Here is a 12,734-nt window from a genome sequence, read left to right on the forward strand (position 1 = left end):
TACCCACCAGTCTTTGTAGAACCTCACAAATTATTACTACCCCCTGGGGTAGCCTATCATGCATACCTACATCATATCATGCGTTGCGTATACTGCATGAAAACTTTTAACCTATAAAATAGACTTTTTTTTTAATTTCCCGCTACACAGAGGTTGTCACCATCCATATAAATCACGTCACGTCGCACAGAGATATGGGACAATCTTTCCTGTTAATCATTATTTTTTGTTAATTTGTAACTATTGGCCTCCCCATAGTGCATTAGGTTCACTTACAGCCTCATATCAAAAATTGCAATACATTTACTTTCAGTGCATCAGCTTTGCTACCTGTACGTTGGATAAATACATTGATTCTTTATCAGAGCAGTAACATAATCAAGTTCATGCATGGGATGATAATGCAGGGTTATTGCAGCCCCATGTAAACGGTGTGATTCCACTCGCTTGCAAACCATTACATTAGATAGACCAACACCAACCCATCTCCCTATCTGGCTTCCCAAACCTTGTGATTATTAGTTTTATGTATGAGCAGTAGTTCTGGCTTTTGAGTAACGTAGGGGGTTAACTATCCAACAAAACTTCAACTCAATTACAGAGCTCTGTTTCCAGTGTACATCTTGGCTTCCTCTTGTAAGGTTAAGCGGCAGCCAGTTATCAATGTAAATGTAATAAATGAAGATAATGAGGCGCAGGTTCAGACAGTAGGACGCACACACGTATGTCATATGTACCAACGAGGATCTTTTATAATATTCCATCCTAAACTGGTTTTACTGTGGCAGTCTTCTAAGGGTTGTACATGGGAATGCAGCCCCAGCCTTGGTCACTGTACGCTTTATTTTTTATTCCTTTCCCCTTTTACATGTGTTGCATTGCACCGTATCTTTTTTTTTCTGTCTCTTTTTTTTTTTGCCCTAAGTGATGCATATGTTGGTTATCTATAGATTTATAATTATTACAGCATAGGGACCAGAGAATATTACACATTTCTTTCTTTTTTTTTTTTCTGCACATCCAGAACCATTTTACGAGGGTGGGAAGAAATGTCGTATTTTCTGACGGTCGAATAAAAGTTATCACATCCTGAATGTAGAGCTGGAATTTTTTTTACCGTAAAGTACGGACAGGTCCAAAGAAGAATTTATATAGTTCCCATGCAAGGCAGAGATTAGAAGTTTTAGTCATCGGTTTCTTTAGTTTTGCCTGATTGAAAAGCGAGTTGGTAAAGCAATAGGCAATAATTTTGATTTATTTCTCTTTTTTTTTTCCAGTATACATATATCACTTCACGGATCACACTTTAATTTTTTTCTAAATCTTAGAAACTTGAAAATGAACAGGATGGTTGTTTGGTACGGCAACCGCTCATTGGATCTGTAAACCGTGTGTTACATGTTCCCCTTATATGTTTGCTTCTGGTGTAATAATGTTATTTATTTTCTTCCCAGAAGTTTTTATTGCTGATTTAAAAAAAAAAAAGAGAGAAAACCTCCTAATGATTTTTCGATTCTTACAGTTGCTCCTGGGCGTCTAAAATGCCTAAACACAATGTGGGCACATAGACAGATAAATAGATAGTTAGATGCCAGCTTTATTAGACGTTGTAGACGTTTACAGTTTGATAGAAACACAACATCTCTTGTATGGGGAAACGTCATAACTGCAGCTTTAAAAATGAGGCGTATAATCACATGTTGTTCTGACACTTGGTCGGTCATTGTGTTACCTTAGCCGCAAACCTATTGTGACTTTTCTGGTACACAAAGCGTGGGTAATGAAACCTTACAACGCAGTAGGGTAGGTAATCTCGTGTACTGCATATCCCCCCATAAATTGTGAGACAGGTGTCACACTCGTGAGACATTTTCTTAGATAAATGTAATGACATTTACACAGAACCCACGTAACTGCAGCCACGGAGGGTTCGTCAACACCGTTATCATATGTTTCTATCATAACCTGCACTAACAATTGCTTTAACATTGCAACCAGTCGTAGGTAATACAAGTACTGACGGAGCAGTCTTTGGATATGACAGGGAAGTATACGCTCACTTTTCCCTCCCATAAACTTAGTCATAGGAGGATACATCATTTGTAAGCCCTAAACTTTCACCAAGGTGAAGAAACACAAAGCCAGCCTTTTCTCACCCACTCGATCACCCCTCCGCGTCACTCCCGCTCTACGCGTCTCAAGGTTTTTGAAATATGAACGTTGTAAATAATTCACATCAATATTTAAGATCAATTATTAAAGTTTCTGTCAGGACTTACATTACGCCATCTTTCTAAAAGCCCAGGCAGGTTGCGACGGATGACAATTTTAAAAACACGAAAGTTTCTGGACAGAAAGTCTATATTCGGAGCTACGCCCCTCTGAGCGAGCCCCCCCATCGCCCTGCAGTTTTCACTTAGCAATTACCGTATAAAGTGTAGGGGGAGAGGGACTAGGATGTGAATATTCCTGCTCAGCCCATGTGTCGGAGAACCAGTTATGGCATTATAATCCTACACTTTTTTTTTAGACTTGGGGGATAGGTTTATAAATTCTGCTTCTTGAATTATTAGTTTTTAGATATTTTTCACATTGCAGTTACTCTGTATCTAATCACATGCTATAGGACATAGTTAATAGTCTATGTCCCCCCTATGTAGTCTTTCTCCAACGTCTTATATCAATACTATTTAGCGTATTAAGATACTTTTTAAGACGTATGACTTTACCTTCACCCCCACATACTCCAATTCTACATTCCTCGCATTGTAGGACGATTGTCATCTTTTTTTAATAAGAATGAGACACGTTAATATAAGTAATTCACTTTCCTTTTTTATGTTTAATTATTTCTTACACATCCCCATTCATGTCAATGGTCTGAGTTTTTTTTGTTAATCAAAAAGTGGAGTGGAAGATAAATGCACTCAAAAATGACTTTGTAACTAATCGCCAACCATCCATTTTTACTTTCAATTGACTTTACTAGAAAAATGTTGTGGATTTCTGTGAGGCAGATGTGTTTTTTTTTTTTCTAGAATTATTGAAACTGATGTCACTGGCTCGTCTGTTGTTTAATTTAGAGGAAAAGCCAAAAAGACACACAAAAATCCTTAGCCTGACATAAACTTTGGAGTAATTGTGTGATTTTACTGACTGTAGCAGGCAGACAGATCCGTCCTTACATCAGTGAGCCGCACTCATAAAAAGGGAAATTAGAAAGCCGGCGTTTTTTTACAAACTGTGTACAATCTTCCCGGTGCGTGTGTTCTCCTTACAAGCCGCAGGGAGCTTATAGAAATTGCCAATAAATGTAGCAAAGCCACAGCGAAGATAGACCTGAAGAATTCCCAATTTTGTTGCATAAAATTTCCAAAACACACCAAATTAGCTGCCAAAAAAGGGTCATCTGCCATACACGAAGTTTCCCCCCTTAAGCCCGCGTCAGAGCTTCTGTTCATTGTCTGCCGTTTTCAAGAAAGCGAGAGAGGGATATGGGCCAACAATGTAATGTGACAGTGCATGTTCTAGTATGGGGTGGGTACAGATGTACGGCTGGATCGCTGGCAGCGGGAATCACAAGTGAAGTGTTTTAGAGCAGGAGATTATAAATAATCCTATTACACATATGCTGCGTCTTGTGTGTGTATTACGCGCACCATGTGTGTCTTTTTTTTTTAAATTTAAACACAATCAAATTGTACTGTTTACGCCATTGTTTTTTAGCGTTTTAATGTAACCCTTTAAGAACTGGTCCCCGACTCCAACCAAACTCCAACCATTTCTAAGCAGTGACTATTTAGAGAATCTTACTGTAGGTTGAGTGATACAGGTATTGTATATTATGTCGGTTAATTGTATATAAGTTGTGGGGTTGTCACAGGCGGGCGTCCCCGGACCTTGTTAGCGCAGAAGCTGCGCGAGAGATATACATTGTTCTTTCAAGCATGGCACGTCCTGAGATAAAACACACCGGGCAGAGCAAGTCAGCAATAAACACCATCCACTATTACAGAAAGTTTTATATATAGTTATGTCTCACAGCGAGTGAACTTTGAGCTCAGGCAAAGCAAAATATATGGATCATCCCCCACGTTCCTTTTCCAAAGTGGAGCTGACAATCCGTCTGCTGGAGTTTCCCGACTTCACAGTTAGTACTGATAATTCCCCACTTCACACATAATATTGATTTTTTTTTATTTTATTGTTATTAGCCATTCATTATCCTAAATAATTATTATTGCATCATTTACATTAAATGATGTTAGTATAGAGCTGCTGATTTCTACTTTTCTCATTTGCTCTCTGTACATTTTTTTTATATAATATTGTAGCTACTATTCTTATGTATGAATAAATTTAATCCACTTTTATATCACATCTGCTAGTAATTTACTGTGTTACATCAGGTGGGACAACTTGTCGCTTGCACAATACATACATGTATCTATGGCTGTGTTTCTGCTGCTCTGTTACACAGTTCTCACATTTGTGTCTGGAAATAGAGCTTTAGTCATGGGAACATTTTTGCTTTATTTTCAACAACACTTTGACAGCCGACAGCTCTTTTAAGTCATTCATTTAATTCTAAAATACTTCCTTACACATATTGTTTTCTCTGAATAATCATTTTTTAGGTCACTGTCATTGGCCCATTTTAGATTTTGCAAAATAAGCAGACACTGATGTCGTGATACCATGAGTCTGGGCAATTAAGGTCCAGCTAGTTGTAGTTGCAGATGTTTGATGCATTGCATTCTCTCCTCTATGAAATCTACAAGCAGATTCCACTAAATTTACTTTGCAAGACTATAGACTACTATCTAATCTATGGCCAGTTTAAAGGCGTTGTCCAGGATTAAAAAAAGGCTAAACTAAAATAAAACCCTATATAACAGTAATTATTAGTGGTTTTGCCTGTTCTTGTGAACGGACCTGTTGTAGTGGCATGCCGTACTTGCTCACGTGGCGGCTGCACCCAATAGCTGTCTTCGTTGTTGATGCCCACATGTACACCTTGCAACAGCTAATTCCAATGATATTGGATAACCAGATCAAAAGAGCCGAAAAATTGGTGGATTCACCGGATTAGTATCCTGTTTTATAGCACTCTGGGAGGGAATATATCATTCTGCAGGGTGTAAATACAGAGTGGTTTTCTAATTTGCCACCCATCACCAAGGGCAATTGCCCAGCTAGCAACCCCGAACTATGACGCTAACTATATTCTTATTTTTGTAATATATATATTAAATAATATGTTGCAGCACGGTGGCTCATTGATTAGCACTGTCACTGTGCATGTGGGGTCCTGGGTTCAAATCCCTCAAAGGAGTTTGTATATTCTTGCCATGTTCTCCGTTTTCCTCCCAAACTCCAAAGATGTACCGGTAGGGAATTTATAATGTGAGTCCCAATGGGGACAGTGATGATGTATTTAATGTGCTGCAATGCATAATAATAATATTTATTAAGAAATATTTGATTTCGCATACAGCTGCTCTTGGTTATCTTGGTTATAGTCTTAGCTAGAAGGTGCTAGCTTGGCAAGTATATGTATTTATTTATGATTTTTTTGTCAAGAGTTGATTTTTCATTGTCACTTTGTTTAGAGACGCATCAAGACTGACATGGGTTCCCACACAGTAGGTGAGATAACACAGACTTTATCACCATGACTAGTGAGAAGTTGGGAGGTCCACAGGACCATCTGTAGCTCCACAACATGACTGCATTACATGTTACAGCATGCGGGCAGCTCCAGGCCAGACAGCGGCCGAACTGGGTAAAGTAATGCTGTGCTCTGCGCAGCTTTCCAAGCTGCAGAACCAAACCATGGGCCAACTCCTCCATGGCTAAAACGAGTCCTAATAAGTAAAGGCAAAGCCAGTGCCCCTCCTGCTGGGTTTCATAATGTTGCACATGTCATTAAGCATGCATTACTTGTATTGGATCTATACTCGGGGAAAGTCAAATGTTGTGACTATTGAAATGTATAATTCACTGTAGTTAACCCAACATGCTTCACTTGTTTGGCTAACAAGAGCTCCGCGGAGTCTAGTATTCCTTTTTACAATAATCAGTGTAGTGGAGGAAAAATAACCTGATGCCTAGTAAGGATCCAGATGGCCTCAGACCACGAATGGCATGCTTATGTGGACTTTGTCTTTGAGGGCACTGACTGTTTCCTATAGTGCCAGATATAGACTACAGCATTGGCAAAATTGGGTCTTCCTTGTGTGTGGATATATTCAGTGGCTTCTCTTACTATGTATATCATTTATTGCAAAGTTGTTCTTATGGCAAAACATAAAAATTGCCTGAGCAGCTGACGCTGGCCTCCGTATGGTATTATGAAAAGGAGTGGCAAATTTAGACTTGGGGGGTGCCAACTATTCTAACCAAATTCATCTGAAAAAGGCTTCTTTATACAAGCAATGCCCTGTTTTGGTAGCAGTCTGAAAAAGCACAGCCAGAATCGACATTATTAGCCCTAAATAATGCAAGTGCTTATGTGTATCTAACTACACCATTAACGGTACTGTTAAAAATTGCATTTAGCACAAAAAACGGATTTACACAGTAGGTCATTCTGTATTGAAACATTCCGTTTATATGAATATGTTAGTCAACCCAAAGCTACACATCGCTAGTGAAAAACCTTATACATTGGTGCAATCAGGCACATTTCTTAAAAAAGTGATATTCACCTACAGAGCTGTAAAAGTGGTAAGACTACGTAATTGTTAACTCTCTGACAAATTATGATGTAACTGTATATCATTGCAGGGGTCAGTGTGTTCGGAGGGGTGCTCCGGACTTGTGTTCAATCCACAGGTGATAGATGCCGGATAACAGCAGCAACTGGAGCAGGGCTCCTATCACTGCTGTTAACCACTTACATACCGCTGTCAATATCTGTCAGCAGCATTTAAATAGAGCAGTTCCCTGTACTTGCGCTCTCTGACCAACTGGAAAACGCCATTACGGGCCACCATTGCAGCTGGTGACCAGTCTCCAGGTTAAGAGTATGTGCACACGCTGCGGATTCCGCTGCGGTTCCGCGCGGATTTGCTGCGGTTTTGAAACCGCAGAAAGAATTGACATGTCAATTCTTTCTGCGGAATCTGCAGCGTGTTCCTATCTCCACCATTGTGGAGATGGTGAATCCGCACGACCAAACCGCAGGCAAAACCGCAGATAATCCGCAGGTCTTTTGACCTGCGGTTTATCTGCGGTTTTTGCAAAATCCGTGCGGACTAATCCGCAGCGGATTCCGCAGCGATTGCAGACAGCCTTAGCGGGCGACAGCTGCCTAAAAGTGACCAGGTTTTCCTCTTATTTCATTCCTCTTACCTGGTGTGTTCCATGTTTTCTTTATGTATGTATTTATTTAAATCCAACATACTATTCCATAGATATTAGTTTTTTTTTTATTTAGTGATTATTTTTATGGTCTTTAGGCTGCTGTACATTATTAACTTGTGAGAAACTCCCCCTCGGTAAAGACCATAAAAAGTGGCACCAAATTTAAAGAAAAGGCCCAAATCCAAGGGATTTAAAAAACAAAGAAACAAAAAAATCTGAATACTCCGGGAGCAGCAGAAAGAAAATAAGAGCAAAAAGTGGCTACTTTTCAGGTACTAATAATATTGACTGTCAACATTTACCATTAAGATTTATTGTAATGATCTTAATGGCTCGATAGTGAAGAAATCTATCTATCTATCTATCTATCTATCTATCTATCTATCTATCTATCTATCATCAATCATTATCTATCTATCTATCTATCTATCTATCTATCTAGCATCAATCATTATCTATCTATCTATCTATCATCAATCATTATCTATCTATCTATCTATCTATCTATCTATCTATCTATCTATCTATCATCAATCACTATCTATCTATCTATCTATCTATCTATCTATCTATCTATCATCAATCATTATCTATCTATCTATCTATCTATCTATCTATCTATCTATCTATCTATCTATCTATCTATCTATCTATCTATCCCTTAGCATAAAATAAAATACAGCAACCCCTGTATCTTGTAAATTCAGATACTTGGCAGATGCCGATAAGTTTGGCAATTATCATTTTCCTTTCTTTTCTTCCTTCGTCTTGGCGAACAGTAGTAAAACAGTGTGCGGTAAAAGTGTTTAGAGAGGGAGATAAATAAGTTGAACAGTTTTGCAATGCAAAGTGGTTGGTGGTATGTGTATTTTTTTTTCTCTGAGCCTTTCTTGGCTTCTTCTAAACTGCTATTGTGAGCCCCAAGCAGATTTTCCCATTGCTAATGTCCTAGAAGTATTAATTCACTTTGAAATGCTAATTAGAGGGCATTATGCAAGAAATGAGATTAAGTGGCAGCGTGAAGCCATTTGCCTGTCAGTAAATTGAGAGTTTTAGCATCAAGAAGAGCTTTGTTTTTTTTTTTTCCTTTTTTTTTCTGTGCGTTTCTCTGGATTTTGCATATAAATAAAATTGATTGAAAGCACTCAAGAAGCTTCCAGAATGGAGCTAGATCTTTCCATCCATCCTTTGTTTCTTTTTTTAATATATGTATTTTGGATGTTATGAAGTAATGATGAAATATTTGAATTTAGTGTTCATTGTAGCCCTAAATTACCCATACAGGTTTTTTTTATATCATCCTCTTCTGTTGCACATGTTCTACTTTCTGAAAAACTACATGATGACCACGTTCACGGTGTGACAAATGTGATGTTTCCATTTGCCACGGATTATATATAAAACAAAAAGAAAGTGATGGCAGCATAATATATATGTTTAATGTTTCATCAGCACACAAGAAAATATGAATAGTTTACTGATATCTTTTATGCTGTAAAGTAATTTATGTACCGTAAGTTTTCTCTTCTTGGCTTTTGTAAGGATTACAGAATTGTTAATGATACTGGTGGGTCCGTGCTAATAGATACTATAACAATTATCATGAAGGATGTTTTACATTGGCACCACAATGTGGCATCTGATACATTTTGGTACAATTTTGTTTATTTTTTTTTTTTGGAGAGTCAGTAAAGGGATTGTCTCTTGTTAAATGGGAAATGTAAAAACAATCTACCTTTTCTTATTAAAGATCCTCTCCATTCTTGAGGGATTTTTAATGCTATAGTTTACTGCTCGTTGCCTAGGTTACTGGCCACTGTTGCAGTCTATTAGACTAGGCCGGTTTCCTAGACACTTGCAAGCTCTTTGCTTTTGGAGTTTTCAAGCTATTAATGTGGGCCCCAATGCAAAATCTGCAACATGGCCCCCACCTATTACAGGTCTTTAATATTATTAATAGTCTTTTTATATGGATCAAAGGAACCTTTGTGGATCAGCGCTCGTCCAAGTCTCTGACTCCACAGCATTGGGGAGTGGACAGCTTGGATCATGCGATCGAGATGCTGTCAGACTTCAGGAGCACACCGCCAATTGGCAAGTAGGAAACCGGGAGACCAAGGAGAGGCTAGCTCCTAAACGAAAAAGGCACTACAAATCCTTTATTGAGATAAAATAAGGTGTTTATAGTGGCCGTATTATGGCTGTAATCCATTTTTAGGTTACGTGGAGCCACAAAAAATCAGAGAATAGAGCTTGTTACTTTATGCTACAGGATCAGATCCAGATATGGTAACCAGTAGAGTTGAGCGAATTTGGTCGGATCGGGTTTCATGAAACAAAATTTGTTTCAGATGAAACTGGTCCGACTAGGGTAAAAAAATTTGGAGTTTCGTCCGAAACCCTTCCCCAATGCAAGTCAATGGGATAATAAAAGTTTGCATTGAGTGGATGAATGGCATCCGCTCAATGCCGACTTGTATTTCCCATTGACTTGCATTGAGGTGGGGTTTCGGACGAAACTCCGACTTTTTTTGCCCTAGTCGGACCAGTTTCAACTGAAACAAATTTTGTTTCATGAAACCCGATCCGACCAAAGTCGCTCAACTCTAGTAACCAGCAAAGATCTACTGAGGGTGACTAGTTCTATCACCGGTCTTATTGGTAGACCGTAGGTTTGTTGCCCATGTAAAGTCCTGCTGCAGTGGAAGGTGAGTTAAAGTTGACCAGTTTCTAATAAATGCCTCTGGTCTGTCCTAAAATAAGTTATACCTCCTATTCCCCTCACATTTTTTTAAGATGTGGAAACAGCATTATAGGCCGCCAAGTAAACAATTGTAGCTGTAGCAATGGAGTGGACGGTCCCGTGATAGCACATGGTCAATGCATCAGTTGCTTCCTTTGCAGTCTCGGGCACATATATAGAAACTCCTATTCTGACAATCGAGTCATTGCTTCTGTATTAATGCCCAAGCAATGGATACAGTGGTCATAGGATTTATTCCATGACCATCACCTCTGTCCTAAAGTGTCGTTTCACATACTGAATAGCAAGAATTGGAGCAGACAGGTGGAGAAGGTGCCCGAGCACCTACGCAAGGGAATGCCGCCTATTCCCTGGAATAGTTATATTAGTATGCGCCTTCATTTTGTATTCAATGACAGATGAGAGCCATTTATTAGAAACTGGCCAACCCATTTAAGTCAATAAATTGTAGTAGTCAGCAGAAAACCGTGGACATCAATATACTCTCATAACTAGGCCATCTAGTCATTTGGGTTTTGTCTTGCTTTGATATAATCGAAAAACGCTAACCATTAAATGAATTAGAATAATAATATAATTATTAATTCAATATAGGGTAAATATGACATCGACCATATTGTTGATTTTGCTACGTCCACTCCGTAGGCTGCATTACACTTTTTGCTTGCTTCATAAAGACCCCTGCCAAATATCATCTCCACCTGCAAGAATTCCACCGGGAAACATTAATGCAATCACTCAATGTAGGTAATGAGTTTTCATGAATCAACTACATGTCCACTAAGTCTGCTGTCTGTACTAATAATTCCCAGGTAAAGATATCTTCCATCACAATCCATCTCATTAGTTAATGTTGATGCATTATATGATGATGAGAACCAACAGGTCCACTAGCCTGTGACTAGTAAAAACAAAATATCCATCATATCCAAACCTCAGAAATCGTGAAGCAGAAAACTTTTTTTTTTTTTCAAATTTTTACAATCTAGCTGTCTTTGATACATTGAGACTGAACTATCTCCTCTCTTCTCTCCTCTTTCTTTTCCTCCTCCCTCCCTCGTCTGCGAACAGTGACTGTCTGGTACGAAAGACTTACACTTCTGTCCTGGTTCTCCCATCTCTCCCTTTTAGTATATTATGGACTCTTGTCAGCCAGAGTGAAAAATGGACCCCCACCAGCCCCTCATTTTGTATTGTCAGCACTACAGTAGCCTGCAGTTATCACACAAATACAAAGTTCTCCATATTGTAGACACGTATGAAATAAGTAATTCTTTATTAGTAGATTCTTTGCCTATGATGTTTTGAGGCTAAAAGTCACTTGTTAGACTGTATTTACAGTCCATTATCAATTAAACTGTACCTGTCCTTTCATGTAAAACATACAGAAATGCACAGCATTGCTATCCTCATCCCTCACAAGTTTAAACTGCTTTGGCTACACATACCAATCTAATATGTCTTGAAACTGTAAAATTTCTCTTTTTTAATGCAAACTGCCATCTGTCATGATCTCAGTGCGGGTTTGACTCGCACACGTGGGGTTAATGTCTGGAACCAGTGCTGATGACTGGCATTTCTGGGGTTAAAGATTGTGATCCCAGTGCAGGCTTACCTGCACACCTGGGGCTATGATTGTGGCCACTCCCTGGTTCTGGGAGAGGCTTCTTATAGCCTCAGGACGCTACCATCCCCATCAGTTATACTTTCACCCTTGGCATTGTGTGGTGACCCCTGAGTGTGTTTGTGCTGTGTTCTGGTTGCTTGATTCTCTGTGTACGACTCGGTCTGTTCTCTGGATATTGCTTTGGATTCTGCTTGGTACCTTCTATGTCTGTTTGGTTTTGACTTCTGCTTGGCCCTGACTATCCGTTCTGTCTCATCCCTGGTACTTTACTGATATCTCTGTGTATGACCTCCGTTTTGCCTGACTCTGAGTATTTCTGTATAGTGTCCTGCCATCTCTGAAAGCAGGATGCTAAGCCCCGCCCCTTGCAGTCACATGACCGTAGGTCCTGTTACTGCTTGCTAAACTTCAGCGTCCACAGGTCCTGTGTATCTGTACTTTCCGGCTGTACCTGACCTCGGGCCCCCCTACAGTGCGGGTGAGTCCCTGCTCAGCGGAGGCTGCACGCCGGCGCTGACAGGATCCTGACACCATCCACTGTTTTTGAGTAAGCTCAGTTCATTGCCAGCACTGCAGGTGTTGGAGCTTACTTTAGCTCAACTCCCACCATATTATTGTCCAATGGCTTGTCTGTCTGAACAGAAAGACCTCTCTGTGATGCCTGGATGCAGTTTGACTTACAGAACAGTAGAAGCAGAGATAAAGCCCCCCACTTCCAGTAGAGCGTCAAAACCCGCCCTTCACCTCCTGTAGTTGGTCAAAGACCGCCCCCCACCTTCTGTAGGGTGTCAAAGACCCAACCCCATTTCCTGTAGAGGGTCAAAGACACAACCACTTCCTGTAGAAGGTCAAAGATGCACCCCCACTTCCTGTAAAGGTTCAAAGACCCACCCCCATTTCCTATATAGGGACAAAGCCGGCCCCCTCTTCCTGTAGAGGGTCATAGACCCTCCTTCCGCTTCCTGTAGAGGGTCA

The 12,734-nt window shown here is 39.7% G+C and overlaps 1 protein-coding gene and 1 long non-coding RNA gene across 4 annotated transcripts in view; one reads left to right on the top strand and one right to left on the bottom strand.

Moving 5' to 3' along the window:
* The window catches only part of LOC141101597 (uncharacterized), a 68,089-nt gene extending 65,717 nt beyond the window's left edge, over positions 1–2,372 (bottom strand). The window contains exon 1 of the long non-coding RNA XR_012235001.1: positions 2,280–2,372. This is a non-coding gene — a long non-coding RNA (uncharacterized lncRNA). The remainder of the gene's footprint in view (positions 1–2,279) is intronic.
* Positions 1–12,734, top strand: part of PBX3 (PBX homeobox 3) — a 286,556-nt gene that overhangs the window by 7,030 nt on the left and 266,792 nt on the right. The gene's annotated exons all lie outside the window — the stretch shown is intronic.

This window comes from Dendrobates tinctorius, unplaced genomic scaffold (assembly GCF_039654945.1).
Source record: "Dendrobates tinctorius isolate UK_male_01 unplaced genomic scaffold, ASM3965494v1 ptg000120l, whole genome shotgun sequence".
Lineage (NCBI taxonomy): Eukaryota > Metazoa > Chordata > Amphibia > Anura > Dendrobatidae > Dendrobates > Dendrobates tinctorius.